Raw genomic sequence first — 14698 nt, 5'->3', positions numbered from 1 at the left:
GACAAGATGCTGCTGTCCCCTGGCCCCACTTTCTTCGCTCTGGCCCAGATTGGCAGTTGGTGCTGGGGGGAGGGGTCCCCAACAGATGTCAACTGCAGGAGACAAGATGCTGCTGTCCCCTGGCCTCCCCTCTCTTCGCTCTGGCCCAGAGCGGCAGTTGAAGCGATGGTCCTCCGCCATCAACTCCACTGGACCGGCCACGTTGTCCAGATGCCCGACCACTGTCTCCCAAAGCAGTTGCTCTACTCCGAACTCAAAAACGGAAAATGGAATGTTGGTGGGCAGGAAAAGAGATTTAAAGATGGGCTCAAAGCCAACCTTAAAAACTCTGGCATAGACACTGAGGACTGGGAAGCCCTGGCCCTTGACCGCTCCAGCTGGAGTCAGCTGTGACCAGCAGTGCTGCAGAATTTGAAGAGGCACGAATGGAGGGCGAAAGGGAGAAGTGTGCCAAGAGGAAGGCACGTCAAGCCAACCCCGACTGAGACCACCTTCCACCTGGAAACCAATGCCCTCACTGCAGAAGAAGATGCAGAGCAAGAATAGGGCTTCACAGCCACATACGGACCCACAAGAACACTGGAAGACAATCCTCGGAAAACGAGGGATAGCCTAAGTAACTGCTCTCCTTCCCAAGAAGGGCCCTAAGGCAGTTCAAAGGGCATGATGTGGTCAGGGTAATGTTCCTCCCGCTTGAGAGGAGGCCCCTCAGGAGGAGGGGGTTCCTCCTTGCTCCCAGCAGCAGCAGCAGCGCCTCACTGAGGGCAGGCAGCCGCCTCTTTCGTCAGGAAGCGCCTCGCCGGACAAAGCCAACAGAAGGGTCCTTGTTAGCTGGCTGCTCCCTGGAGAGAGAGAGAGAGAGAAAGAGAGTGAGCACGCGCACGAGGGAGAGAGCGCGCGCGCGAGGGAGGGAGGAGGTCCTCTTTCTTTCCCTCCCTGCCAAGTCTGCATCCTCCTTTGCTTGCATCAGTCCCGCGTTTGGGAAAGAGGCGAGGATGTCGCCCACTTTCCCTCAGACTTAGCCGGCAACTCGAGGCAGCGCTTCTTTCTCCCCCTTCTCTCTTTGGAAAGGCGTCAGGAATTTCTTTTTTTGAGAAGGGGGAGCAACTCTTTTCCCAGAAGGAGGCAAGCAAGGAAAAGGGAAGACCTTGGAAGAAGGAGGAGGAGGAGGAGGCAGAGAGAGGAAGGAGCCCCTCAGCCGGAGGAGTTGGCGGCGAAGGGTAAGGCGGGGAGCGGGGCCTCCCTTTCCGCGCGCGCTCTTTTGTTTCTCCGGGGGCGCGTGAGGCTGGCAGGCAGGCGGGCGGGCGCGCGGGCCTCCCTTGTGCGCCTTCTTCCTCTCAGGATGTTGGGACGCCTCTCTCCCCCTTTCTCTCTTCTCCCAAGTTGGGCTTGGGAGAGAAAGTCCAGGCAAGGCTTCCCTCTCAAAGCCTTTCTTTCTCTTCTCAGTTGTCACTAAGCCTCTTTGGGTTCCAGACAGGAGAAGGAAGCCTGCGATTCAGTTGAAGTGGATGGGGATTTGGCTTCCATTTGGCACAGCATCTCTGAAGTGGAGGCAGGTGGAGCATCCCTCCTCCAACATAGAATCATAGAATCAAAGAGTTGGAAGAGACCTCATGGGCCATCAAGTCCAACCCCCTGCCAAGAAGCAGGAATATTGCATTCAAATCACCCCTGACAAATGGCCATCCAGCCTCTGCTTAAAAGCTTCCAAAGAAGGAGCCTCCACCACACTCCGGGGCAGAGAGTTCCACTGCTGAACGGCTCTCACAGTCAGGAAGTTCTTCCTAATGTTCAGATGGAATCTAGACACTATGCTCTAGATCTAAGGAAGTAACAGTAGAGTCTGAGGCTGGAACTACACACTACCCTATGTCCCAGGATCTGATCCCAGATGATAGTAATCATATTCTTATTATTATCGTGGACAACAAGTTAAACGTGAGCCAACAATGTGATGTGGCGGCAAAAAAAGCCAATGGGATTTTGGCCTGCATCAATAGGAGCATAGTGTCTAGATCTAAGGAAGTAATGCTACCCCTCTATTCTGCTTTGGTTAGACCACATCTGGAATATTGTGTCCCATTCTGGGCACCACAATTCAAGAGAGATATTGACAAGCTGGAATGTGTCCAGAGGAGGGTGACTAAAATGATCAAGGGTCTGGAGAACAAGCCCTATGAGGAGCGGCTTAAGGAGCTGGGCATGTTTAGCCTGAAGAAGAGAAGGCTGAGAGGAGATATGATAGCCGTGTATAAATATGTGAGAGGAAGCCTCAGGGAGGAGGGAGCAAGCTTGTTTTCTGCTTCCTTGGAGACTAGGACACGAAACAATAGCTTCAAACTACAAGAGAGGAGATTCCATCTGAACATTAGGAAGAACTTCCTGAGTGTGAGAGCCGTTCAGCAGTGGAACTCTCTGCCCCGGAGTGTGGTGGAGGCTCCTTCTTTGGAAGCTTTTAAGCAGAGGCTGGATGGCCATCTGTCAGGGGTGATTTGAATGCAATATTCCTGCTTCTTGGCAGGGGGTTGGACTGGATGGCCCATGAGGTCTCTTCCAACTCTTTGATTCTATGATTCTATGACTCGATGATAGTAATAATAATAATTATTTATTTATTTATTTATTTACTTTAATTATATACCGCTGTTCTCAGCCCGAAGGCGACTCACAGCGGTTCACAACAAATAAGAACAGCAAAAATTCAATGCTACAGTGTAAAAACAGTTAACAACATAACATATTACATAATTAATAAACAAATACTACAGTAACCATTCACTATTCACTATCATCTCATCATCAAAAACATGATCCAGATTCGTCATCCATTTTTCCGTTCCAATGTTCATTAACCAATCATTGCACTAATTAGGTTCTTGTAGGTTTTTTCGGGCTATAGGGCCATGTTCTAGAGGCATTTCTCTTGACGTTTCGCCTGCATCTATGGCAAGCATCCTCAGAGGCAGCGAGGTCTGTTGGAAATAGGAAAATGGGTTTATATATCTGTGGAATGACCAGGGTGGGACAAAGAGCTCTCTGCTGAAGCTAGGTGTGAATGTTTCAGCTGACCACCTTCATTAACATTTGAAGGCTTGGCTGAGCCTGGGAAAATGTTCTGTTGAGAGGTGTTAAGATGTGCCTGGTTGTTTCCTCTCTGCTGTTTTGCTGTTGTAATTTTAGAGTTTTTTTAATACTGGTAGCCAGATTTTGTTCATTCAAAAAATTTGGCTACCAGTATTAAAAAAACTCTATCTATATCTATCTATGGCTGGGTGGCTCTTTGTCAGGAGGACTTTGATTACATTTTCTTGTCCTGATGAAGGAAGTTGGATTGGATGGCCTTAAGTATTTTCTGTTGGTCATGGGGGTTCTGTGTGGGAAGTTTGCTCCGATTCTGTCGTTCATGGGGTTCAGAATGCTCTTTGATTGTAGGTGAACTGTGAATCCCAGTGACTACAACTCCCAAATGTCAAGGTCTATTTCCCCCAAACTCTATCTGTGTTCATATTTGGGCATATTGAGTGCTCATGCCAAGTTTAGTCCAGATCGATCATTGTTTGAGTCCACAGTGATCTCTGGATGTAGGTGAACTACAACTCCCAAACTCAAGGTCAATGCCCACCGAACCCTTCCAGTATTTTCTGTTGATCATGGGAGTCCTGTGTGCCACGTTTGGTTCAATTCCATCATTGGTGGAGTTCAGAATGATCTTTGATTGTAGGTGAACTATAAATTTCAGCAACTACAACTCCCAAATGACAAAATCATAAATTTTGAGTGATGGTCATTTCTTGTGTTGTGAGACGTTTTGTTGCCAAATTTGGTGTGATTTTGTTCTTTTGTTTTTAAGGTACTCATGCACAGAGCATTTATATATATATAGATGTGTGCTTAGATTGAAATCCATGACTGCGCTTAAGGTCATATTGGTGGCACTAAACTGCTTATTTTAGGACCAAGCATTTTTTTTAAAAAAAATACCTCGATACTTAAAAGGACTGGCATGCCATCTCTTCAATGAAACTTAAGCCCCAATATATATTTATCTGCATCATGTCTTTAGCCATGGCTACTAAACAGTATTCACATCGGATGCATTTCTGAATGTTTCTTTCACTTATTATTACACAAAATCCCTTATCTCCATCTTCTGTCCTTGTGTTTTTTAGCTTTTTCCCTGATTTCTGTTTCAGAAAGTTGAGAGGTATGAACCTTCTCCCTCTTCTTCCAGTCACATCCGCTTCACACCTCTCTTTGTTTGAATTAGTTTGTGTGCCCATCTTGGTTATGGTCTGATTTCTTTCTCCAAGTAGTGTCTTTGTTACTCATCTATTGCATTAAAATACTGCAAATACATGTCTTCCATTTCTAACACTTCATCTTTCCATCTTCTCCAATTCTCTCCCTAGGACTTGCTCTTATAATCAGATACTAATCCTACAGATACTAAATTAGTTACTAATACATATATAAGACTCCGGTGGTGCAGTGGGTTAAAGCGCTGAACTTGTTGACCAAAAGGTCGCAAGTTCAAATCTGGGGAGCGATGTGAGCTCCCGCTGTCAGCCCCAGCTTCTGCCAACCTAGCAGTTTGAAAACATGCAAATGTGAGTAGATCAATAGGTGCCGCTCCAGCGGGAAGGTAACGGCACTCAATGCAGTCATGCCAGCCACATGACCTAGGAGATGTCTATGGACAATGCCTGTCATATGTTGTGCAGTTGATGGTGGTTGGTGATGGAAGGGTTAATGTGAGTATTAGTTCTAGAGCAGGGGTCCTCAAACTAAGGCCTGGGGCCCAAATTTATTTATTTATTTATTTACAGCTTTTATATTCCACCCTTCTCATCCCGCAGGGGTCTCAGGGCGGATTACAGTGTACACATATATGGCAAACATTCAATGCCAATTTTGACATACAACATATACAGACATAGACAGAGGCTATTTAACTTTTTCTGGCTGCCAGGGGTGCTGTCGCTTTCATCGTCCATCTGCGACACTGATGAAGTACTTCCGCATTACCCGCATGCTTTTTGCTGGAGTGCTTGCTGGAGTCTTTTTTTTTATGGCCTCATAAATTAGTTAATTTAGCCTCCCCGCACTTTAATATTCCTACTTGACAGATGCAACTGTCTTTTGGGTTGCAAAGGTCGACAACAGGCTACACAATTGGTTGGAAACCCACTCCAACCCGGGCTGGCTTCGAACTCATGAACTTTTGGTCAGAGTGATCTTAATGCAGCTGACACTCAGCCAACTGCGCCACAATCCTGGTGCAGTTGTGCAGTTGATGGTGGTTGGTGATGGAAGGGTTAATGTGAGTATTAGTTCTAGAGGGTTTGGTAATCTATAAGTGGGAGTTCATGGGTGAAAGCAATTAGGGGTAGAGGTGTGCAGGAGATGGGTTGCAGCTGGGTATTACTGGATTTAAGAAGCTAAACTTGAGACTGATCTTTGAGGGGCCGTATACAGCCCTCGGGCCTTAGTTTGAGGACCCCTGTTTTAATGGGTTGCATTTTCTGGGTTGCTGTGAGTTTCCCAAGCTATATAGCCATGTTCCAGAAGCATTCTCTCCTGATGTTTCATCCACATCTATGGCAGGCATCCTTAGAGATTGTGAGGTCTTTTGGAAACTAGGCAAGTGAGGTTTATAGATCTGTCCAGCATGGGAGAAAGAACTCTTGACTCTTTGAGGCAAGTGTGAATATTGCAATTGCCCAATGCTTGATTACCACTGAATAGCCTTGCAGCTTCAAATCAAACCTTGGGCATGCCTGTCTCCTGGGCCCAGTACTGTTCAGCATCTTTCTTAATGACTTCGGTGAAGGTTTAGAGGGCATGCTTATCAAGTTTGCAGGCGACACCAAATTAGGAGGGATAGCTAATCCTCCAGAGGACAGGATCAGAATTCAAAATGACCTTCACAGATTAGAAAGTTGGGCCAAAACTAACAAAATGAATTTCAGCAAGGACAAATGTAAGATACTCCACTTAGGCAGAAAAAATGAAATGCGAAGATACAGAATGGGTGATGCCTTGCTCAACAGCAGTCCACGTGAAAAAGATCTTGAGTCTTCATGGACAGCAAGTTGAACATGAGCCAACACTGCGATGCAGCAACTAAAAAAGCCAATGAGATTTTGGACTGCATCAAAAGGACTCTAGTGTAGATCGAGGGAAGTCATGGTGCCTCTTTCTTCTGCTTTGGATAGACCTCACCTGGAATACTGTATCCAGTTCTGGGCACCACAGTTTAAAAGAGATATTGACAAGCTGGAAGGTGTTGAAGGTGACTAAAATGATCAAAGGTCTGGAGACTATGATTCCCTTTGAGGAGCGTCTTAAAGAACTGGGTGTGTTTAGCCTGCAGAAGAGAAGGTTGAGAGGAGACATGATGGCCATGTATAAATATGTGAAATGATGTCATAAGGAAGAGGGAGCCGGCTTGTTTTCTGCTGCCCTGGAGTCTAGGACTCAGAGCAATGGGTTCAAATTACAGGAAAGGAGATTCCACCTGAACATGAGCAAGAATTTCCTGACCGTAAGAGCTGTTCAAAAGTTGAACTCTCTGCCTCAGAGTGTGATGGAAGCTCCTTCCTTGGAAGCTTTTAACAGAGGCTGAATGGCCATCTGTGAGGGTTACTTTGATTGTGCTTTTCCTTCATGGCCATGTGGTCTCTTCCAACTCCAAGAGCTTCATATTTAGACTTTGGACCCATCCCCATGAGACGGGGATTCCCTGATCCAAGGAATAAATCTGAAATTGCACTTCTGGTCCCAAGCATTTTGGATTTGAGATAGTCAACCTATGCAAATTAGATACAATTAATTAGATACAATTAATTTTGGTGGGTTTATGTTTTCAAATAGTGGAATTAAGTGTGTGTATAAATAATCTTTCCCTGGAGCTGATAGGGATTAGTGTTGTATTAGATGCAGCCTGTTGTATCTCTGAGCATCCCTTCTCCATCGTACCAAAATATTCTGAAATTGTCCAAAAATGTGACTGAGATAGTGTTCCTTTGTTTGTTTTTTCTGATGGTTCAGTGTGCACAAACTTTGTTCACTGTACATCATTATTTGAAACATTGCATATAAAATTACCTTCAGGCTATGCACATAAGGTGTATAAGAAACATAAAGGAACTTTATGTCACACTCACTTTCCGATGGTTCAGTGTGCACACATTTTGTTTCATGCACATTATTTAAAATATTGCATATAAAACGACCTCCAGACTATATGTATGAAGCGTAAGTGGATTTTGTGTTTAGTCTTAGCTCCCCTCTCCAAGATGATGCATGTGCAAATAGGTTTATTCCAAAATCCAAAAAAAGCTGATATAAACACATTTGGTCCTAAGCATTTCAGATATGGGGTAGTTCACCTGTTCAAAATAGTCATCTTGAAACAAACAGGAGGAATTACTTCAGGTGGGTTTATGTTTATTTAACCTCAGTTTTCTGATGCAGGATATGAGCTTTTCAGCTACAGGGGGCTTTTCCTGTCTAGAAAACTTGGATGTGAGGTGAAAGTTTTGAAATTGGGAAAATCTATGGGGAATATTAAAGCTGCAATGCAACATTTTAAAAACTGTTTCATCTCAACAAATGTGTGTGTTTTGAAAAGAAAAAAGGGACAGTCTACCAGCAGGTTCTCTTGCAGCAACAAGATAGAAATTAATGCCCCTTTCCAATCCTGCTTTATTTCATTGTGACTTGTAGATAAATGTGGCTTGTCCACAATACCTCTGCAGTGGTTATCTAAACAAACTTCCCTGTAGAAACAAAAGGGAATTCTTCAAGTATGATTAATGCACATACACCTATAGCGTCTTGCATAAGCCTTGTAAAAGAGAAATTGCTTCAGGTTGGTGCAGCTTCTTTTTGCATGGAAGAAGGGAATTCATCACATGTGATGTGATCCTTGCATGTGCTGTAATCCTTACCGTGTTCTTTATCTTGACGTTCAGTCAGTGTTTGAGACGGGTCATGGCAATGCAAATTTCATACACACGGAGAATTGATACTGGTCAGGTCCATTCAAAATGTTCAGAAAGGGCACAATCTTCCCGTGACATTGTCATTATACAGTGGCAGAGATCTGCTCCCTTGAATTTAAAAATTCCTAGACTTTTGCAGTTAGAGTCTTACAGACAAAACTAACATTCTTCTCCTTGGTATAGTAGCTTTCTATATACAAAATGATTCATGGAGAATAAGATGGACACAAATCTTCATACCACCTCTGCCTCCATCCATTCTAAAATATCACAGTCTTATGAGAATTTTGAACTTTTCCAGGTTTTGGACAAATCATTGTATTATAAGTTTATCAAGATGGCACGGCAGTTTTGGTTGCCTTTCTGCTCTGTGGACTCACCTCTGTAAGGACTGTGAGGGGGTCAGTGTGAGGTCTGCAAAAGTATTGTGCAAGCTGTGTGGTCCTGATTCACCCATGTGAACTTAGATGCAAATGTATGTGCAGATGTAACTTAATTGTTTGCTAGCCATGGAAACCCATTGGGTAACTGATCTATGCACTTGGACCATGTGATTTTAATGTTTTATTAGGCGTTTACTTCTTATATTTCATGTTTTAAATGTCTTTTTTCTTATCTTCTCGTGAACTAGCTGTACCCGCCACACATTGCTGTGGCCATCCTACCCTCTCTCTTTCCTTCTTTCTTTCTTTCTCTCCTTCCTTCCATCCCTCTTTTTCTTTCCCTTCTCCTTTCCTTCTCTAGCTGTTTCTTTCCTTGCTTCCTTTGCTCTTTGGTCCCTTCCTTCCTTCCCTCCCTCCCTCCCTCCCTCCCTCCCTCTTTTTCTCTTTCATTCCTTCTCTCCTTCCTTTCCTCTGTCTTTCCTTCCTTCTTTTACTTTTTTATTTCCTTCTCTCCTTCTTTCCTTCTCTACCTTTCTTTCTTTCCTTCTTTCTCTCCTTCTTTCCCTCTTTCTCTCCCTCCTTCTCTTCTCTCCTCTCCTTCCTTCCTTCCCCCTTTCTGTGTATCTGTGTTTTGTGTGTGTATATATTTGTGTATATGTATATATGTGTGTGTGTGTTTCTGTATATATATGGTTTTGCTCATGCGTTGTAATGTATTTTTTGTTTTTTGGCTTTTTAAGTCTCTTCCGTTGTGTTTTTCAGTGTTTTTATGAGTGATGGTCACTCATTGGCCTGTTAGGTGTATTGTGTCCCAATTTGGTGTCAATTTGTCCGGTGGTTTAATCCCACAAACAAACATTACATTTTTATTTATACAGATTGTCCTATTGATTTTATGCTTAGTTATATGGTGTTGATTTGGGATTTGGTTTACGTATGTAAGGCATTGAATTTTGCCATTAACTCTGTGTAAACCACTTTGAGCCCCCCCCCCCCCCCAGGGTTGAGAAAAGTGGTATATAAGTATTGTAAATAAATAAATAAGTAAATAATAACTTTGGACAAGTCACACTCTCTCAGCCTCAGAGAAAGGCAAAGGCAAACCTATCCTAAACAAATATTGTCAAGAGAATCCTGGGTGAGATTTGCCTTTGGGTTGCCATAAGTCAAAACTACTTGAAGGCACACAACAAAAGCAAAGGATATCCCTGAAATAAAAATGATACCAGTGACAAAAATATTTCCAGAGCAAAGGTTTGTGTCTCTCTTATATTCATCTCAGGGTTTTTTTTTCCAGGCCCGTGTGTATTCTGCATCTCAGACATAACAAAAAGAAATCAGAAAGAAGAAATCCCCAGACGTGGGGAAAATGGATAATCAAAGTCAATTCAAAATTTTGCCTTTGCATATTGAAATCTTGCATTGGTCAGTTTTAGTCTTGTATTGCAGTCCTTTGATACCATTAAATGTGGAGCCCGCGGTGGCGCAGTGGGTTAAACCCCTGTGCTGGCAGGACTAAAGACCGACAGGTCGCAGGTTCGAATCTGGGGAGAGGCAGATGAGCTCCCTCTATCAGCTCCAGCTCCTTATGCGGGGACATGAGAGAAGCCTCCCACAAGGATGATAAAACATCAAAATCATTCGGGCTTCCCCTGGGCAACGTCCTTGCAGACGACCAATTCTCTCACAACAGGAGCGACTTGCAGTTTCTCAAGTCACTCCTGACACAACAAAAAACAAACAAACCATTAAATGCAGCTCATACACTTCCAGGGGTATCTTTGAAGGGCCCAGTTGAAAGCTTGATTTGTTTTGTTTTTCTAAGAGCAAATGTTTACAAAGCTCCGTTTTTTGCACAAAGCCCAACATATAAATTATTTTGCAGAAGACACAGAGTTTGATTCAATATTGGATTCAACTTGCTGAAATCAATGACGCTGAGATTCCATTGATTGCAGTTGGTCTGTTATAGGAATGCCTCGATCTGGCTCCAGTTGATAGAAGTAAATATGCAAGAAAAGGGGGTGCTTATTGAGGTTTTTCTTATCTGTGTTGTCATTAATTTCTAAGTGTCAATGTTGCTATGTGCAGAGTGCAAAATAGATGTGGTTCCTATGTCATGTGCTTCCAGTCTAATAATACATCAGCTTCAACACAAGAAGAGTGAGAGATGATATGGCAGACACAAAGGTTATAAATAAAAGCACATTCTGTTGTTCAACTGTGTAGACACTTACAAGTTTGGCAATAATATTTGAAGTGCCCATGGGCTTATAAGCCTATACATTCGAAGTTATTTATTTTCCAGTTTTGGAATAGAGTATGTGGAACTTGTTTCTGCAAGAAAGCCTTTTCAGATGTTGGTCTGAAAAGAAAGAATGGCTCATTAAAGCTAAAACCGCATGATAATGTAAATTGCCAACAGATTTCAATAGAAGCAACATTGATGGGAGCAACAGACAGGCCTAAAGACATGCTAAAATCTTTGTTTGGGCTAGAGGACTACAGCATGTGAAAGACTTTACCGAGATGAAGGTCTCTTCTCGGACTTTAATGGACTGAATAAAGGAGTACGTTCAGAGTCATGAAAACAGGAGTAACAAAGGATGTTTCAGGTGTGTCTGGACTAGCACCTTTCGTTAGCTTTCTTGTCATTTTATTTGACATTTTCATTATTTGTCTTTGCTCTTCCCTTTTTAGCGTATTTAGATGTACATGCTCCTTAATTGGCCTCAGGTTTGCTTTTGAGCAATTTTCAAAATAAAAATTGCACATATATGTACCTGTGTGAACATCAGTACATTTTAGTATGATATGAAAAGTGTTATTGCTTTGTTCTTGTTAAGAGTAGGAGCAGTAACAAGTCAACACCTGGCCATGTAGATAGCATAAGTAATCTGTGTGTTATGATGAGTATAGAATCCTACATTTAATTGCATAGAGAATGAAAAAGATTCTGACAATAAATGATGAGGGGCAAAGTAAAAAAAATGTAATTATTTAATTATTGCATTTATTGCATTTGTTGTATGTTGTTGGTATCGAATTGCTGCTATTGTAAGCTGCCCTGAGTCCCCCTTCGGGGATTGAGAAGGACGGGATAGAAATGTTGGAAACAAATAAATATACTGCTTTTCTCACCTCTGGGGGGGATTCAAAGTAGTTCACAACATAAAGAATGGCAAAATCCAATGCCTCACATGTATGAAACATCACATATCAAATTGACAACATATGGCAATAGATTAAAACCCATTAAAACTATAAAACTATAACAACAATCACAGACACAACATAAAACATTTAAACCTTGCATCAGTCCTGGGATGTTTTTAACTACTTCCATTTTTCTGTCATTTACCAAATGCCTGCTTGAATAACCAAGTCTTAAGTTGTTTCCTAAATGCTAAGAGGGAGGGGGCCAGTCTAATCTCGCTGGGGAGGGAGTTCCACAGCTGAAGGGCCACCACCTAGACGGCCATGTCTCTTGTCCCCACCAATTGTACCTGAGAAGGCAGCAGGACTGAGAGCAGGACCTCCCCAGCAGATCTTAGTGTTCTAGCTGGCTCATAAAGGAAGATGCATTCGGACAGGTAACCATATAAGGATTTATAGGCTAAAGCCAACACTTTGAATTCTGCTCAGTAGCAGACTAGTAGCCACGGAAGCTGATGCAACAGGGGAGTTGTTTGCACTCTGTACGCTGCTCCGGTGAGTAACCTAGCTGCCACCCATTAGACCTCTTGAACATTCTAAACAGTCTTAGAAGGCAACCCTACATAGAGTGCATTGCAGTAGTCTATTCAAGATGTAACAAGAGTGTGGACTACCATGGCCAAGTCTTACTTCCCAAGGTACAAGTGCATTTGGCGCACAAGTTTTAATTGCAAATACTTCCCTGGCCACCGCCGAAATCTGAGGTTCCAGGCTCAGCGATGAGTCCAGGAGAACTCACAAGCTACAAACCTGTGTCTTGATGGAGAGTGTAATCCCGTCCAGCACAGGCTGTACCCTTTTTCGGCCTTACGACTGACCAGGAGTCCTACATCTTGACCTTATCCACAGATTTGATATTCATGGTTTTACTAATCCATGCTCTAAAAGATATCCTCCTGGAAGAGTTTGTGGACCTCTCTAGGTCTTCCAGTACTTTTTAATGGTATGCTTATGGCTCAAGCATTGTCAAAATATAAGTTCGCTTTACCCATGGTTTTAGGAATGTCTTTGAATGTATCCTCGATGGATAAGGGGCCCATGTTATACTACATTTTCTTTTTCGGTAACTTATAAAACCATACAATGTACTGTTACATTGTTATAAGTGAGAATTGAACATTGTGTAACTTGTAGTCATTGCAGAATGAGTCCTCTCCTTGCTTGGGCCACTAGAGGAACTAAAGCAGAAGTCTTCTCTATTATTCAGGTTTCACACAAAAAGCATTATGAGCTCCAGAAAAAACCCCAAAAAGATGTACTGATCTAAATGTATTGATCGGAGTGGAGTGGGGGTGGTGTCGGAGTAAGTAAGATCTTGAGAAGAAAAACAGATGTACAAACATGGCACAGAAGTCCATATTAAGGAATTCCTATTAGCTATGGTCTGGTCTTCTCCTGACTTAAGGATAGAGTTTTACAGATTCTGGAATGATTCCCTTTATCTTGGAGATAGAGGTAAACCCTGTGGAGGTCAGCAGTTTATGGCAACTTTTGTCAAGGAATAAATAAGTGGCTACATTTGATCAGACCTTGTTGTTCTACCAGAGCCTGAATGTACTCCTTAAATTCTTGGCAGCCACTTTTTTTACAGCAAGTAACATAATACGACATTTGGTTGACTTGCATTTTAAAACAGCACAGATGTTCTTTTGAAAGTCCATATCTTTATGTCTTGTTGATTTTAAAAAGCCTGCTTATGCAGAGGCTGGATAAGGCCTTCCAGTAAGGCCTTATCATATATGCTGTTGAAGTATGGCTTGGATTTGTAACACTTTTCCAGTTAATGATCCCCTCCCAAATAGAATCGGGCTCCATATATCAACATAAGTCAGAACATATTACTACAGGGTGAGGCAGCATAACTTCCTTTTAAAAAATGTGCGCCATTCAGTCGGTTGAAGACGTAGCAGAGTGCTAGTGGTCTCATTCGAGAGGCGGGAGTATAAAGTTTTGTCCTGACACAGTTCAGTCGCCATCATGCGTTGGAACAGTGAGGAGTGTGCTTTTGCCGTTGCCACTTTTTGAGCGAATATGGAGTGGCCAGCTCTCTCTCCAGATTTGGCCCCTTGTGATTTTTTTCTATAGGGCTTTTTGAAATCTTGTGTTTATGTGAACTGTCCAAGGACCCTACAAGATTTGAAGACCAACATTCCAGGAAGAAATTGGCAACATAACGCCTGCTATGCTGGCAAGAGTCATGACAAACGCCAGAAATCGGTTTACTTAGTGTATGGAAAATGGAGAATGGGGGGTGTCACCTACCTAATTTGATCTTCAAAACTACGTAAAACAAAACTTTAGGTATGCACCTACATGATATAAAAAAATAAAAAATTCTGATTCATACAATGGGTTTTATTAAGTTTTGAAAAAAGGAGGTTATGTTTCCTCACCCTGTATATATTTGAACTAGAGTTAGGAAACAGCAAGTTGGCTACATAAAGAACAGAAGGTTCTAGAGTGAGCCAGATCATAAATTAGACTCATCCGACACATTATATGCCTGGTAGTTGTATGGTTTGTTTTCTGTATCCACAGATGCAGTCATATATGGCTTGCAAATGTGTTTTTTTTATTATTCCAAAAGCAAACCTTGATTTTGTCCTTTTTATACAAGAGACACTGTTTTACTATGCTCTTGTATGGAATGAAACTTGAACATCCACAAATTTTAGTATCCACAGGGGCTTCTAGACCCAAATCCCGTAGATGCCAAGACTTCTCTATAATTCTTAAACATTGGTGGTTCTTTATGTTCAACTTCAGAAACCTCAGACAATTTCACCAGTAGTCAGGGATTCTGGGATCTGAAGTCACCTGGAGGACCACAGTTTGAAAACAAAGAATGTCAATGTTATCCAGAATGCCATGTACATCACACTAGAGCAGTGGTTCTCAACCTGGGGTCCCCAGATGTTTTTGGCCTACAACTCCCAGAAATCCCAGCCAGTTTACCAGCTGTTAGGATTTCTGGGAGTTGAAGGCTAAAAACATCTGAGGACTCCAGGTTGAGAACCACTGCACTAGAGCTTGATAGACAACAACATATGGCAAGGCCAAACTTTTTAGAGAGGGGGCTGTTGGGTGGACCCG

General features: G+C 42.6%; 1 protein-coding gene across 1 annotated transcript in view; it reads left to right on the top strand.

Annotated features, from left to right (window-relative positions):
- The first annotated feature begins 741 nt into the window (after window positions 1-741).
- The window catches only part of CHST3 (carbohydrate sulfotransferase 3), a 69464-nt gene continuing 55507 nt past the window's right edge, over window positions 742-14698 (top strand). The window contains exon 1 of the mRNA XM_060768857.2: window positions 742-1220. The gene's annotated coding sequence lies outside the window, so the exon portion shown is untranslated. The remainder of the gene's footprint in view (window positions 1221-14698) is intronic.

The sequence above is a fragment of the Anolis sagrei genome, chromosome 3, assembly GCF_037176765.1.
Source record: "Anolis sagrei isolate rAnoSag1 chromosome 3, rAnoSag1.mat, whole genome shotgun sequence".
Classification (NCBI taxonomy): Eukaryota; Metazoa; Chordata; class Lepidosauria; order Squamata; family Dactyloidae; genus Anolis; species Anolis sagrei.
Note: the sequence above shows the minus strand (reverse complement) of the source record. Positions and strands in the feature narration are given on the sequence as shown.